General features: G+C 35.5%; 1 protein-coding gene across 4 annotated transcripts in view; it reads right to left on the bottom strand.

Annotated features, from left to right (window-relative positions):
- The window catches only part of LOC149563023 (uncharacterized), an 86737-nt gene that overhangs the window by 19886 nt on the left and 52486 nt on the right, over positions 1-14365 (bottom strand). The window contains exon 4 of one of the 4 annotated variants that reach the window (XM_089826460.1): positions 997-1392. The exons of 2 other annotated variants lie outside the window; for them this stretch is intronic. The gene's annotated coding sequence lies outside the window, so the exon portion shown is untranslated. Of the gene's footprint in view, positions 1-996; positions 1393-14365 lie in introns of those variants that run through there. One more of the 4 variants, XM_089826462.1, reaches the window with a different exon arrangement.

Here is a 14365-nt window from a genome sequence, read left to right as displayed (position 1 = left end):
CAGCAACGTGTTTTCATGAAACATATTGATGGGGATTTAATTTTGTACTTTGGCCATATAAGGCTACACCTTGACTTGTACAGGTATCAAATGTCTTGGGGTACTCCCTACACAATTAAAGAAAATACTGAATTTTCCTTAGAGGTCTAAGAAAGGAGTATGAATTTGTTTATTCCTCTATGAATATTATTTTAGTTCAGTAGCATTTAGTCAATCTTTTTTCTTCTTCTTTAATATAGAACATGATCACGAAGGCAGAGTAGCTCCTCCTGTTGGTCCTCTTTCTTCTGGTCACCGTTTTCACAGCCACCACTGCTGTCATGCCTCATCCTTGCGCGGACATGCTCATGGAAATGTGCCTCAGCCACAGGATAGAATGGATGAATAGTGTTGGCTTCTTTGTTCAAATTTTGTTTTCAAACGACATAGAGGCTTCTATCTGCGACTGGTTGTCTTTGCAGTATAGTTTTGGGTCTTTATTTGTAAAATTCCCTGACCTCTATGGGATTTTTGTCATCTCCTCCATAGTTTACATTTCTCCTGTTTAGGATTAGTATAGTATTTCTTTATGTTCATAAACTTCAAACTGAATGCTCTGTTTTCATCAGTATTTCTATGTTATGTAAAAACTCTTTTTATTAATATAATTATATATAGCATAGGCCTTGCTGCCCTTTGTTAAAAAAAAACAATACATAAATTAAATAGATTTAAATGTATAATTTACATGGAATAAGTCTGACAGGTAAATTATCCGTGTAAATCTATTCAAGACTTACTCCCATATCATCTCTTCTATACAAGTTAGGTTTCACCATCCCATTTGACAAAATCACAGGCAGCTGAGTCGGTTTCACTGGTATACCATGGCCATATTAAACATTTCAACAATTTTTAAGACTAGTGTATGTTCCAAGATGAAGGCATAAAAAAAAATTATATATAGAAATCTATTATATATATATATATATATATATATATATATATATATATATGTCATAAAAAAAAATTGTTATTGATGAAGAATTCGTCTATACAGTCACATGATCAAGAAAGAGATAGTTTGACATGCTCAGCTACCAGTCATGAATTTCAATTCAGGAACATTTTTTGGCCTGGTTCTTGATTAGTCAAGCTTGTTACTCATACTACTCTTGTTGTCTGATCGCTCTTGTTTTAGGGGCTTGCAGACAATCTGATCTTCACAATAGCATTGTTTTCCACATTCATTCAAGGATAAATGCCTCGAACTAGCACTGAATTATTCCTCTGATACAGAGAACAGGCCCTTACTAGGGGCATAGCAGTTCTGGGACCCAGTATAGCAAGTGTATAGGTTCACCGCAAATTAATCTTTCCTGCTCATCCTGATAGACTACAACCTGTTTTCAGCTGAGATAAACTTTGTTAGGACCCACAGGACCTTAGTCATACCTGGTGTGCACCAAGGTACCCACAAAGAAAAAAAAGCACTTTTTTGTCAGTGCAAAAACAGGAATTCAAAAAAAAAAAATGGTCTATCTAAGTTCCTTCCTAGTAGTTGTTGAAACATATAATCATAGGGTTTGAAATATAGAAGAATATGTACAAGCAATATGATGGTTCAATTATTGAACTTACTCCCTGATAGTACCTGCTCTAGAAGCAATCAATTTATGGATTTTCTGTTGAAAAATACATGTGCAGTAATCAATATCTTTTTGTAAACATAAATAAAACTGAATATTATTCAATTAAATATCAGGATAACAATTACAGAGAGGTCCATCTTCTTATATAGAGTCTAGTGATGAAATGGATAAATGAAATTAAACCACTTGAGTCTCTAAAGTGACTTTATCACAAAGGTAAACATCATCTTCTAATACCTACCAAAAAAAGGCATACAAACATATTAACTGGCAAACTAAAACACTCAAAACCATGAATTCTGTAGAAGCTTATTTTTTGAAAAATATATAAACCAAGTAGAGCTCCATCAACTAATAACTCTCATAAAGATGTAGCTACATCCACAATGCTCCATCAAGTTGTCTCATGGCCCTCATAAGGGCATAATTCCCAAGACCCACAAACTCCCAAACTATCTGGGCAATCATTCATAGTAAGCTTCAGCTACATTGGATTCCTTTTCGTTTGCAGAGTGTTGACTTATTTAAAATGCATGCAATACAAATTCTTCAGTATTGTTAACATCCACAGAGGATCTTCAACAATAGTTACATTGCCTAAAGGCTAAAAGAAGTAGCTTGGCACATTTCACCTTTCTATACCCATAAGAAAAAATCAAGTTTGTTCAGCCTTTTGAGTTTGCTCCATCTTTATTTATATCATGTGAGAGGGCGTTCTTTAATATCCTAACATCACCACAATATCAACAACCCATGCTGAACTACATCCAAAATTCTCCATCATGTTGTCTCATGACCCTCATAAAGGTATAAATTACCAAGAACCACAAACTCCCAAAATATCTAAGCAATCAACCATACTAAACTTCATCGACATTGTATTCCTTTTTTTCTTCCAAGTGTTGGCTTCTTTAAAATGCATACAATACAAACTCTTTACCATTGTTAACATCCAAATGATCTTCAAGAATAGTTGTATCAGCTTCAAGGAATACCTTGGCTCATTTCACCTCTGTCTACCCATAAGAAAAATCTGCAGTCATTAAGCCTTCTAACTCTACTCAATATTTGTTCAAAACAAGTATGAAGATATTCTCGTCTCAACATCACCACCACTAGAAGCATGCTGGAAGAAGAGTCATCTCCATCATCAAGAGTAGGCTTCAAAGCTGAATCATCCCTAACGGACTGGAGTGAATTGACAGAAGGTGCTTGACTTGTTTCTGCTTGTCCTGCAATGTCCTTGGAAGCCCAAGTCCACACATTTATTTTTTCTACAATTTTCTTTTCTAGCCATTCTTGGGTTATTTTGATTACAACTGCAATTTTGGATTCAAATTTTCAATAACCACAATTTCTTCTCCATCATCATGTAATGACCCTCCTCAAATCTGCTCTCAAGAAAATGCTGATGAAAGCTCAAAGAATTTCATCAAACAATTCACATGCAAGGGACGTATGACTGATATAGTATTTCAGCTGGCTTTAAATGACTCTTTTTCAATTTGCATCAATGAAAATCTTGTGCTAGAAGACTCCAAATGGACTACACAATGGCCTAACATAAGTGTGCTACTAATTTTGACAATATTCAGTACATATATATGATCTAAGCATGAGAAATGAACACCTACAACCAACTGGCATTTTTACAAACAGTTGGTGTGCAAACTAACTCACTGATAAATAATGATATTGAATTGCTTAAATGACACCAGCAACTATTATCTTCTTAATTTGCAATGAAATTTCTAATACAATGCTCATGAAATATGGCCAAGACTTTTGGCATTTACATGGATTATAAAATGATAATGCTGGTATAATGCACACTTACAGCTGAAACTTATAACACCCTAAAAAAACAATACTAATAAAGGAACCTGGTTGTAGATAGCTGTAATAATTTTCTTCAATGCTGCCCCTTCTGCTTTGCTTTTCCGATTTGCTTTTTCGAACTGCTTTTTTGGACTACCTTTTCGGCCTGCTTTTTTGGTTCCGCTTTTTCGGACTGCTTTTTCGGCCTACTTTTTCGGTTCCGCTTTTTCGGACTGCTTTTTCATATCTGCTTTTTTCAAATTGCTCCTCTGTTGAATCTCAAGACCATATCTTTCAATGGCGTCAAGATTTCCAGCTTGAAGGGATTTCGTCCTTCAAACTATTGAGACATAATCTCCAGAAAAATTTTCCAATTTCTTTGATATTTCCAAGCCTGCCTAAAAGAAGCTCTTCCATTTCTTTTATAGTGTTCTCACAAGGGCTCAATCCTTCGTTTTCTCAATGTGGGATAAAACATCACTCCCTTTTATGTAACTTATGTCTCCAATGTGTTATAAAATAAAGGGGACTCTTTTAATTTAAATAGTTCCCACAAACTATAGTCTATGCATTAATAAAGTTAAATATTTAAATTTAACGTTATAAAATAGCTTTATCAATGCATAACAAATCTTATCAATAATAAACAAGTCTTCTTGCCGATTGTAAACAATTACCATCGACATACTGCTGCCACTGGATGTCCGACCATATCGAAGATGACTTACTATAAATAGTAAGTATGCCCAAAGTTGCTTCAAAACCCCTCAGAAAGACTTGCAACTGAAACTATCTAGGCCAAATGGCCTCTAAGTCCCTTTAATGTCCTGGTTAGCCTACGGGACAGTGGAGAAATAGGCTAACGACAACATCATGCTATGAATGCTAAAAAGGGGACATTACACATCATCTAAGCTAGAGAATCATAACTGACAAGCGCTTGTTGCAGTTGTAGATTCTAATTTAGTGAGATGGCTTCTAGATTCAGGTGCTTCTCATCATATGGCATCTTAACAGTCTATATTCTCTTCATTTGACACTTGCAACATCCCACCTATTTTGATAGGTAATTATGCATATATGAATGTAATAGATAAGGGATCAATTAGAATTGGGGATGGCACCTTAGGGGATGTTTTCTATGTACCTCAGTTGACAAAAAATCTCCTTTCCATTTCTCAAATCACTCATGGTTTGGCAAGGAAGACTGTGGAGTTTGCCCCTAATTCAGTCATCATCAGAGACTTGGAGAGTAGAGCTATCATTTCTACTGGGGTGGTGGATCATTTATCTCAGTCTTTTTCAAACTTTGTTCCTATCAATGAGTCTGATTCTTCAGATGATGATCACACTTCTAGCCGGATTCCAATTTTGAGGAGAATTTTGGCTGCTTGAACTTGGGCATTCTAACAGGTGCACTAGTTCTTGAGCCTTGCATTCCATGTCATCCTATTGAGATCGTATCTACCAATGCAGTTGATGATACTTGTGTTGCTACATAGATGCCTACATGTGATTCGGTGCAGCAGGACTCACTTTTTACATGGCTTCATCGGATGATCACTCAACAAACATCGCAAGTTTATATTTGGAATCTTATCTTGCAGATTTGGGAGACACCATTGATGATATCCATCTTCTCTTTGATGGAGATGCTCTTTCAATTGTTGTGAGGGAACACACAACCCTCATCTTTTCATTCTCTACATGATCATTATTTCAAATTTGATGTGACTATGGATACTTATGAACAACTATTGGAGGGGGTTTTCTAGGATATTTTGGTTTGACATCTTCGGCAATGTGGCATAGAACACATGCTTAAATGGTGGCACCTTTCAGCATTACCATTGAGACACTTGAGCATACTTCAGAGACATCACACTTTATCCTTCTTCCCTCATCTCTCATTCAAGAATGGGAAGATCTTGCATACCATCTTGGTTTTGTTTCTTCCAAAAGGAAGGAACATTGTTTGGCAACATTGGATTATCTTCAGCATTCAATTTTAAGCATCTGCCATCGTTGTAGGAAACTCTACATTGAGGGAGGGCTGCCTTGTCACTCTTCTTCTACTCTCTTATGGGTATCATATCTCTTTCGAGGGGGACTTTTATCCCACTGTGCTATCTCCTTTTCTCCATTTGCAAGAGATTTCATTGCATTTGCGCATGGGTACCTATTGTGAGGTCTTCACACCATCCCCCCAATTGCAAATGGGGACTCCCTCTACTTTCTCATAGAGGTGAGGTTTTGGCAATTGAGGTTACAATTCAAAGCTCAAAAGTTAAGGAGCGGTGGAGTAATCAGATCATTAAGATTGCAAGTGCAAACAGGGGTGTCAGGGTTTAGGTTCACTAGGATCAAGTTGCAATAATTTGAGATAAAATTTCTAGGGCATAAAATTTTTGGCTAGTCAAACAATACGAAATATACTATAATGACTTATTTCATTTATTCACTCCCGCTAAGACAACTAAGCCGTACATAAGAGCCTCAATCCCTATCGAAATTGATTTTCTACTCTTGAAATATGCTACATCCTTTCCAAAAATATTATTTCCCTTAAAAATTGCAATTTGTTCTTATATAAATAGACTTCCCACTCTAAACATGCACTTTGCCCCTAAGAAATTAGAATTTCCACCCCAAAATGGTCAAAAAAACCCTGAAGGGGTTTTCCCACTCGTGGGGGATGTTTGCACTTCTTTTTTTTAAAAGGTGTTAAACCCACTAGTCCTAAGGGAGTTGAATTTCCTCTCCTAGACATAAGGAACAAGGCCAATGTTGTAAAGAGTCCCTATGCATAACAATTTTCCCTTTCTCTACACTTGAAAAAAGTTGAGAAGGATGCGGAGTGGAAATTCCTTATGTACAAGGATTTTCCCCTTGTCCCTACGAAGGTTGTTTTTCTACTAGTGCAACACTTATAATATTTGTGCACATAAAATGAGAGAAGTCCCTGAGGATGAAGAATATACACTTGTCGATGGACTTGGCCTTGTGAAATTTCCACTTTGTTCTTAGGCACCTATTTTTCCACTTGGAGTCCAACTTGTCCCTATACCCATGAAATCTCTCTAGTCCATGCAAGTAAATCTTCCCCATAGGGATAATATGAGTTAATGAAGAGATGATGGGTGATAGTTGGAGTAGTCCTTGAACCAATTGTTTTTCCCTTAGAATTTTGATTTATGGTAATCAAGGATCAGTCCATATGAGGATCAAATTACCCTATTTGGGAATCATGAAATGAATCAAATGGAATGATAAGGTGGCAAGTTGTTCCTATATGGATCAAATCTCCCTTTGAGGGATGAGTAAGGAAAAATGAGAACAAGTTTGCAAGGGTCTGATGTATCCTTGTATTGATTGCGTCTCCCTTGATGAAGTTGGTGAAGACGTCAAAAGAACTCAAAATGCAATGAAGACTTGTCCTTGAGCTGTTCGAATTTCCACTAAATTGCATGAATTTATCTTCAGATCTTTCAAATTTCATAGATATAGGTTTGACCAAATTCTAAAGGAATAAATCTTGATGTAGATTGAATTCCCTTTGGGAGGCTTGGAGATATAAAATGAAATTAGATAAAATATTGAGGGAGATTAATTAAATACACCATGGCACAGGTTTTAAGGCAAAAAATTTAATCCCAAATTGACTGTTGGGTTGCATTCAAAGCAGGAACATTTTTAAAAGACTTCCAAGTTCCAACAGTAACAAGTAAAATACAATGAAGGAATTGACCAAGCTTGGAGTCAAAAGAAGAGTGGGACGATTTGTGGAGGATGTGAAAGCAAGTAAGTGAGAAGCTACTAAGAAGCATAAGTCTGAGAAAAAAAAAGCTGCAGCCATCATAAAGTCGGCCAGCACTAGAGATGGAGATCTGAATCCCAAGGAGTTCCCATAGAAACCACCATTAGCAAGGAGGGAGTTCAGGGACCACCGAGAGGAGCAAAGGTGACGAAGAAAAAGAGATCTGCAATTCAGAATTCGAAGCCCCAAGGAGCTCTGATTTTGCAAATAATAAAAATTAAAATTAAAAAATTGAGACTACACAAAACGAATGACAAAGATACGAAGAGCGCAAAATTTGAGTTGTGCAAAAATCAAGGACCAAATCAAGCCCCCTTTTTAAAAAAAAATTCCTTTCCTTTCCTACTCAATGCAGTTTCCTTGTCTATGAGGAGATCTACCTTTGAACATGCAAAGGCTGATTGTCTTGATATTGAGAGCCCTATCCTTGAACGTTAAAAGGTTCTTGTTGCAATCAAGGAGTTACTTGGACTTGATTTTAATGTGTCCACTGAACTGCACTTAGAGAAGTTGAAAAAAGAAATGGAATCAATTTACTTCAGAGATGTGGGATTCATCAAAAGGGATCAATTGAATGGTCATCTCTCCCTTATGATCTTCATCAATGATCTGCAGAGGCATACTTCAAATTCGGATAGCATACGTGATACTTGCATGGAGAAGTTAGAAGTGATTGAGCTACAACATAGCAGCTTGCCTAACATTGCCATGGATGAGTTTGACCAATTATATTCAAAATCATGGAATTTGCTAAGAAAGAGAAAGGAAAAAGGAGTATATCTTCTAGATAATAAGCTATATGATGATTTCGAAGCTTCCTTTTCTTCTCATTGGTCCTCATGTCTTCGAATTTTTTCATTGGCTCATCTTGTGGTGCTTCATTCTCATTGGGTTTGCACTTAATGTTTGCAGCAACCCTGATTGGGGTTTTTTGAGTAAATCCTGGCCATTGATATTGATTTAATCTTGATCCTTCATTGTATATTGGGCTCCTATATAAACCGTAAAGGGATATTGTTGGAGACTTGTTGCTAACATACTACCAAAATTGCTCTATATTCATTGTTGTGTTTGCATGGTTTCATTGTTGTGTTTGTATTGTTTCATTGTTGTGTTTGCATGGTGAATAATTGTGCTCTTTTTGGAGTATTTCATGGTGATGTACATTCCTAATTTAGATTAGAGTTCGTTTCAAATACTAAAGTTTAGAATTTTCTTTGAATAGTTAAGTTGGGATAAAGGTAATTGTGAATGCATCCTTGTTGAACTCGTTTATAGACCAAACCACTAGCTGCTTACTTATTGAAAGTTTTGCCTCTCAAGGTCAAATAGCATCATTATGAGCTTAACTTCAATACTTACTTGCAAATTGATATGCATTTGCCATTGATGTGATGGTTTTGATTTGAAGTCTCTCAAGCTTAACTTAGAAGGTTGCACTAGGTTGGTGAAGCTGATGACAAGACCATATCTAGTAGAGTTACAAGGATATTCAAGTAGAAGTAATTTAGAGTTGTAAGACCAAGTATTCATACGAGGATTCATTTGTATTTCATTCTGGAAGCTGGAAATTAAAATATTTTCATTGCACATTGTGAAGCCATATTATTTGAAAGTCAAGTTGATAAACTTTTAATGAACAAGTGTAATTAGCCTCATCATTTAGCATTTGTGGTGTATTTATTCAAGAGAGGATTCAATACCTGGTGTTTCATACTAAAACATTGAGCATTTAATTCTGCATATTTTAGTGGAATTAAACTTCAATCAAGAGCACCTAACATGGCCTAGAAGTGGAGACACATCTTACATTGTTTGCATGTGTATACATTCTGTTGATTTCTTGGTAGCTAGATTCGATTCTACCTCTATTAATTTTAATTGGAAATTAAAATTAATAATTCAATTATAGATCATCGGGCTGGAACCGTAACTATTGCTTGTTCATAATTCAATAAGCATGGCTTTGGGCTCGGCCCAAACGTGTAATTTAAAATTGCAATCTGACACCAATTCTAGGGCTGACCTGAGGAAATATAATATAGAATCTAGGCCGACCTGAGGAGTTAAAATTGATGAAGCTCTTCTATATATACAAGGGATTTTTCTTGCCAAAACATACAATCATCGACCAGAAATAATAATCTACCTAGCAGCGATCAGAACAAGATCCCTTTGGCAATGATTGATATCACATCCATATCTCTCCAAGCAGCGATCAGAATCAGACCTACTGGACTGCGTTTGGATTGGAATTTCACCTTGTATATGGAAGCAGTGATTACATTAGCAGTATTAAAATTCAGAGCAGCAATCCATTAACATCTACAATCTGATACTGACTATCTCTTGGAATTGGCGATTAATTCAGATTTGCTTCATTTATCTGCGATCTTCAGCAAATCCAGATCTGCACTTTTTGTATACACTTACTGAGGTCTGTAATTGGATTATTGAAAGGCAATAATAAAAGATCTAAATTGAGTGCTGGGTATTTCCTCCAGGAGGGAGGTTTTCCCAGGGTCATATCTCTGTGTTCTTGCGTTTGTTCTATCTGTTTTGATTATTAGTTTAACATTCTAATTTTATAATTAAATCTGATCACTAAAATTAACATGGTATCAGAGCTTGGTTCGTGCTAACCAGTGATCAGACTTGATCATAGTCTTCCAGCTCCTTGGTTTTTTTTGTCAAGATGGTGATAGGTTTAAAAGTAGAAGACAAACTGGAAGGAGCATTAAATTTCAACTCTTGGAAGGTGTGAGTTATTCTTGCAATTGAGGAAAATGAATTGCTAGAATTTGTTCAAGAAGAAGAACAAACTATACCTACGGATCTGGATGAGCTTAGAAGTTCAAAAAGGATGCTCTTAAGGCCAAGAAGATTCTAATAGATTCGGTCAAAGATCGTCTTGTCCCTGTCATTTCCAAGTTGTCTACAGCCCGAGAAATGTTCAAATAATTAGAAGGAATGTATGAGATCAACAACATGAGCAGGGCACTTACATTAAGAAGACAACTACTTCAAATCAAGATGGAAAAGGGTGTCTGTCATGGAATTCTTCATGAGGATTTTAGAATTGAGAGATCAGATAAATGCCATTGATGGTGAGGTGGTGGACAAGGATCTTGTCATTCTCCCATTAAATGGTCTTCCACACTCGTGGAAACCATTCAGTCAACTCTAAGCGGAAGAGGTATACTCCCTACTTTCCATCTTCTTTGTGCTGACTGTATTCAAGAAGAATCTAGGCTTACAGAAAGAGGAATCAAGACTTCTCACGGTGAAGAAAATCAAGTCCTTGCTACCCAATCAGTCAAGAAGAGAGGTAGTCCTTGGAGGAAAACTAACTTCGAACGGAATGACAATTTCAGACCTCATGATGCCAACACCTCAAGGAAGAAATCAAGAGATCTCTCTCATATCCGATGCTTCAGATGTGACAAGTTTGGTCACTATGCCAAGGAATGTCAAGCTCAACTCAATAAAAAAGAGGCAAACCTAAATGAAGTTGCTAGCAAGGAAGATAAGGAAGATTTTCTCTTTATTTCTGCTTTATCAAGTAACATTCCTACTGATAGTGATACTTGGTTGATAGATAGTGGAGCATCTACCCATATTACTGGTTGCAAAGATAAACTTTCAGATAACTTTCATGTTGTCATAGGTGATGATGCTCAATATTCTATAAGAGGCTTTGGTAACACCTCTCTTAATTTAGATTCTGGAATTTCCTTACAGCTTTCTAATGTTTTATTTGTACCAGGAATTAAAAGAAATCTAATCTCTATCTCTGCTCTAGAAGATAAAGGATATCAAATTGCATTCTCAGAAGGAAGAATGCTTGCATGGCCTAAGAATTCCAACATCAAATCAGCTTGGATAATTGGCAACAGATTTGAAAGTCTATACAAGCTCTCAGCCAAACCATTTCAAGCTCTCATTCATGCATCACATGACTCTAGCAATCTATAGCATAGAAGACTTGGACATCTTCACTATCGAGCTCTTCCTATTCTTGAGAAAATGGTTAAAGGTATGCCTAAACTCAGTCATGATCATAATGATGTATGTAAAGATTGTGCCTTGCAAAAGAATACTAAAAGCTCTTTAAATAAAAGTGAATCTAGATCTAAGAACAAACTAGCTCTTGTTCATTCTAATTTATGTGGTCCTATGTTTGTTGCATCTCCTAGTGGATTTTTATATTATGCAACCTTCATAGACGACTTCTCTAGGAAAACATGGATTTATTTCTTAAGGTCAAAAGAATCTGATGAAGTCTTGAATAGATTCAAAGAGTTTAAATCTTTAGCTAAGAGTTTAGATCTTACAACGGAGGTGAGTACACCTCGGGTAGTTTCAATGATTTTTGTGTAGAAACAGGGACCAAGAGGGATTTTTGTGTTCCCTACAATCCTTGGCAAAATGGTATAGCTGAAAGAAAGAACAGATACATAACTGTGATGGAATATTGTCATTGATGTCAAAGGCATTTGGGAGATTGATAGAAGTATTTTCATTGATGTCAAAGAACTTCATGTGCAAGTGTCAGCATCATCAATGTCAAAGGCTATAGAAGACAGTAAGTGAACTAGTTGTGTTCATCACATACATAACTAGAGGGAAGTTAAGAAAAGGATAGAAGCCATTAAGGAACAGGGATTTAGAAATATGGTTTTAGTGATCAATCATGGACAATGATTTTATTGTATCAACAATCAATTGGGAGACTGAGCAGCATATCATGACAAGGTTGACCAATTGATAAGCCTGCATGTTTGTCTGAATAAGGCCAATATTACAGAGATCAATAAGTATAATAAAGGCAAAGATGATATATTAATCATCAAGATTCAAAAGTTGCAGCAAAGTTTTGTTATTAACAGATCATTATCTTCAGCAGAACGCAGATTATATAGAAGGTAGCATATAGACAAGACTATATAACACTAATGATCAGAAAAGAGTAGATAGAAAACTGGAAAGAGACAAGAAAAATAATCAGAGCAAAGGAGCCAAAAATTATCACAGAAGTATGCGGTGGTTTGTAATTTAAGTTTTGATCTGATTAAATGGCGTCTGTCAACACTTACTGGGACATAGAAGTACTTGAAAGACATATTCTCACAACTGCAAGTCTATCAGCTAATGATTCCGGTGGTCATATAATGTTTGTCCAGTCAGGATGAATCAATGAATGTCATTGACTTATTGAAAGTCAGTCTACAGACCTAATTGGTAATTCAATGCCTGTATTGATAGCTGCTAATGTTGTTTTTCTAGGATCACGGCAAATGTACTAACAATTTCCATTGTATTGATTGTTTTCCAAATGCAAATTGAAGGCTTATTAAATATGAGAGAAGGAGATATGTCTCTAAGGTTAATCATTGCTAGTTAAAATATAATAATATATTATATATATATAATCATAGCTAGTTAAAATATAATAATATATTAGTAATATAAATAACCATATATATATATATATATATATATATATATATATATATATATATATATATATATATATATATATATATATATATATATATATAAGATATTTATCTAAATGATGATTTACCATCAACAAACAATGTATCTCATGGTAAAATCAATCCAACTAAAGCTACAACCTTAACACTCCCTCTTAGTTAGGGAGGATTGATATAAAACACAATGCTCTTAAGTATATGAAGAGATATCATCTCAGTACGATATTCCTGGAATGGTATATTTAAGGATATTAACACAAATCTTATCTTTTAATATAATCCAAAGTATGATTCAACAAGAAATATCATTCATATAATATCCATCATACGTATATTCTTTTGGTATGTGCACTGGCATCAAATACTTGATGCCTACCAAAAGAATATGTTATATCTTAGATGGATATGAACTCTCTAATTTCCGGCACTCCGAGACAAAAATTTAAAATAGCATGTCAGATAACAAAATATCACAGTGTCATGGTCTCTATCATGACAAGTATCATGATCTCCGACACTCCGGGACAACAACTTAATGAAGTCTGATCATGACACATTTGTTATCATGACTTCCAGCACTCTAGGGCAACAACTTAATGAAGTTTGTCATGATAACAAGTCTACCATTTATAAGATCGCCACCTTACAATAGTTACCTTCTGTATGATACATTTGTAATCATGACTTCCAACACTCTAGGACAACTTAATGAAGTCTGTCATGATAACAGGTCTACCACTTATAAGATCGTCACCTTACAACGGTTACCTTCTGTTTATATATGTTCGTTATCATGACTTCCAACACTCTAGGACAACTTAATGAAGTCTGTCATGATAACAGGTCTACCATTTATAAGATCGTTACCTTACAATGATTACCTTCTATTTATATGTCAATGAAAAATCAACACCTTTCATTACATATCATATGTGAAATAGTAACCACCATGAACCAAGTCAGAGGATGGTGCAAAAGCTTTCACCTCAATTCTCTCTCACAGAGAAGAATGCATTACAAGGTATTTCACTTAGAACTTCTCCTAATAGAGAAGATATCATTCACAAAGGATTGCACCTCAAAATTCTCCCTCTAAACAATGATCTTGGGAAGTTAGGTCCAGTAGTTACTCCCTTAGAGGCTCTCTTCCCCCAAGGATTTTTGTCAGACTCACTCTAAATCTGATATCAATCTTCTAACTTTCTAGTGATATGTCAATACTTCTTCATGATGCACTAAAGAGTAGACCCATCAAAATCATGTAGTCACACAATGTATTTCTAGACTCCCTCTGAGTATTAATCTTCTAAGCTCCTATGTTGCCTTCGAAGAAGTGTCATACTCCCTCTTAATGTAGAAGGATACTCATAATCTCAATCATCAAAGATATTTGCTTCAAGAGCCTCACTTTATCCAGTCTGATCACAACTTCTTTTAAGCTACTGTCATAAGCTGCCTAATGTCTCATTCTTCTTTTCCTACAAGATCAACTTCAAATACAAAGAGAAAGATCAAGGCAAATAACTCTTATAGCATGTGTAGAATTAAAAACAAGAGAGAATACAATAAGCAAGTAAATATAATACTCAAGGATAATAAAT

The sequence above is a fragment of the Cupressus sempervirens genome, chromosome 4, assembly GCF_028749045.1.
Source record: "Cupressus sempervirens isolate cs-2001-9-10 chromosome 4, ASM2874904v1, whole genome shotgun sequence".
Lineage (NCBI taxonomy): Eukaryota > Viridiplantae > Streptophyta > Pinopsida > Cupressales > Cupressaceae > Cupressus > Cupressus sempervirens.
The sequence above is the reverse complement of the archived record's forward strand: the minus strand, read 5'-3'. Positions and strand labels throughout refer to the sequence as shown.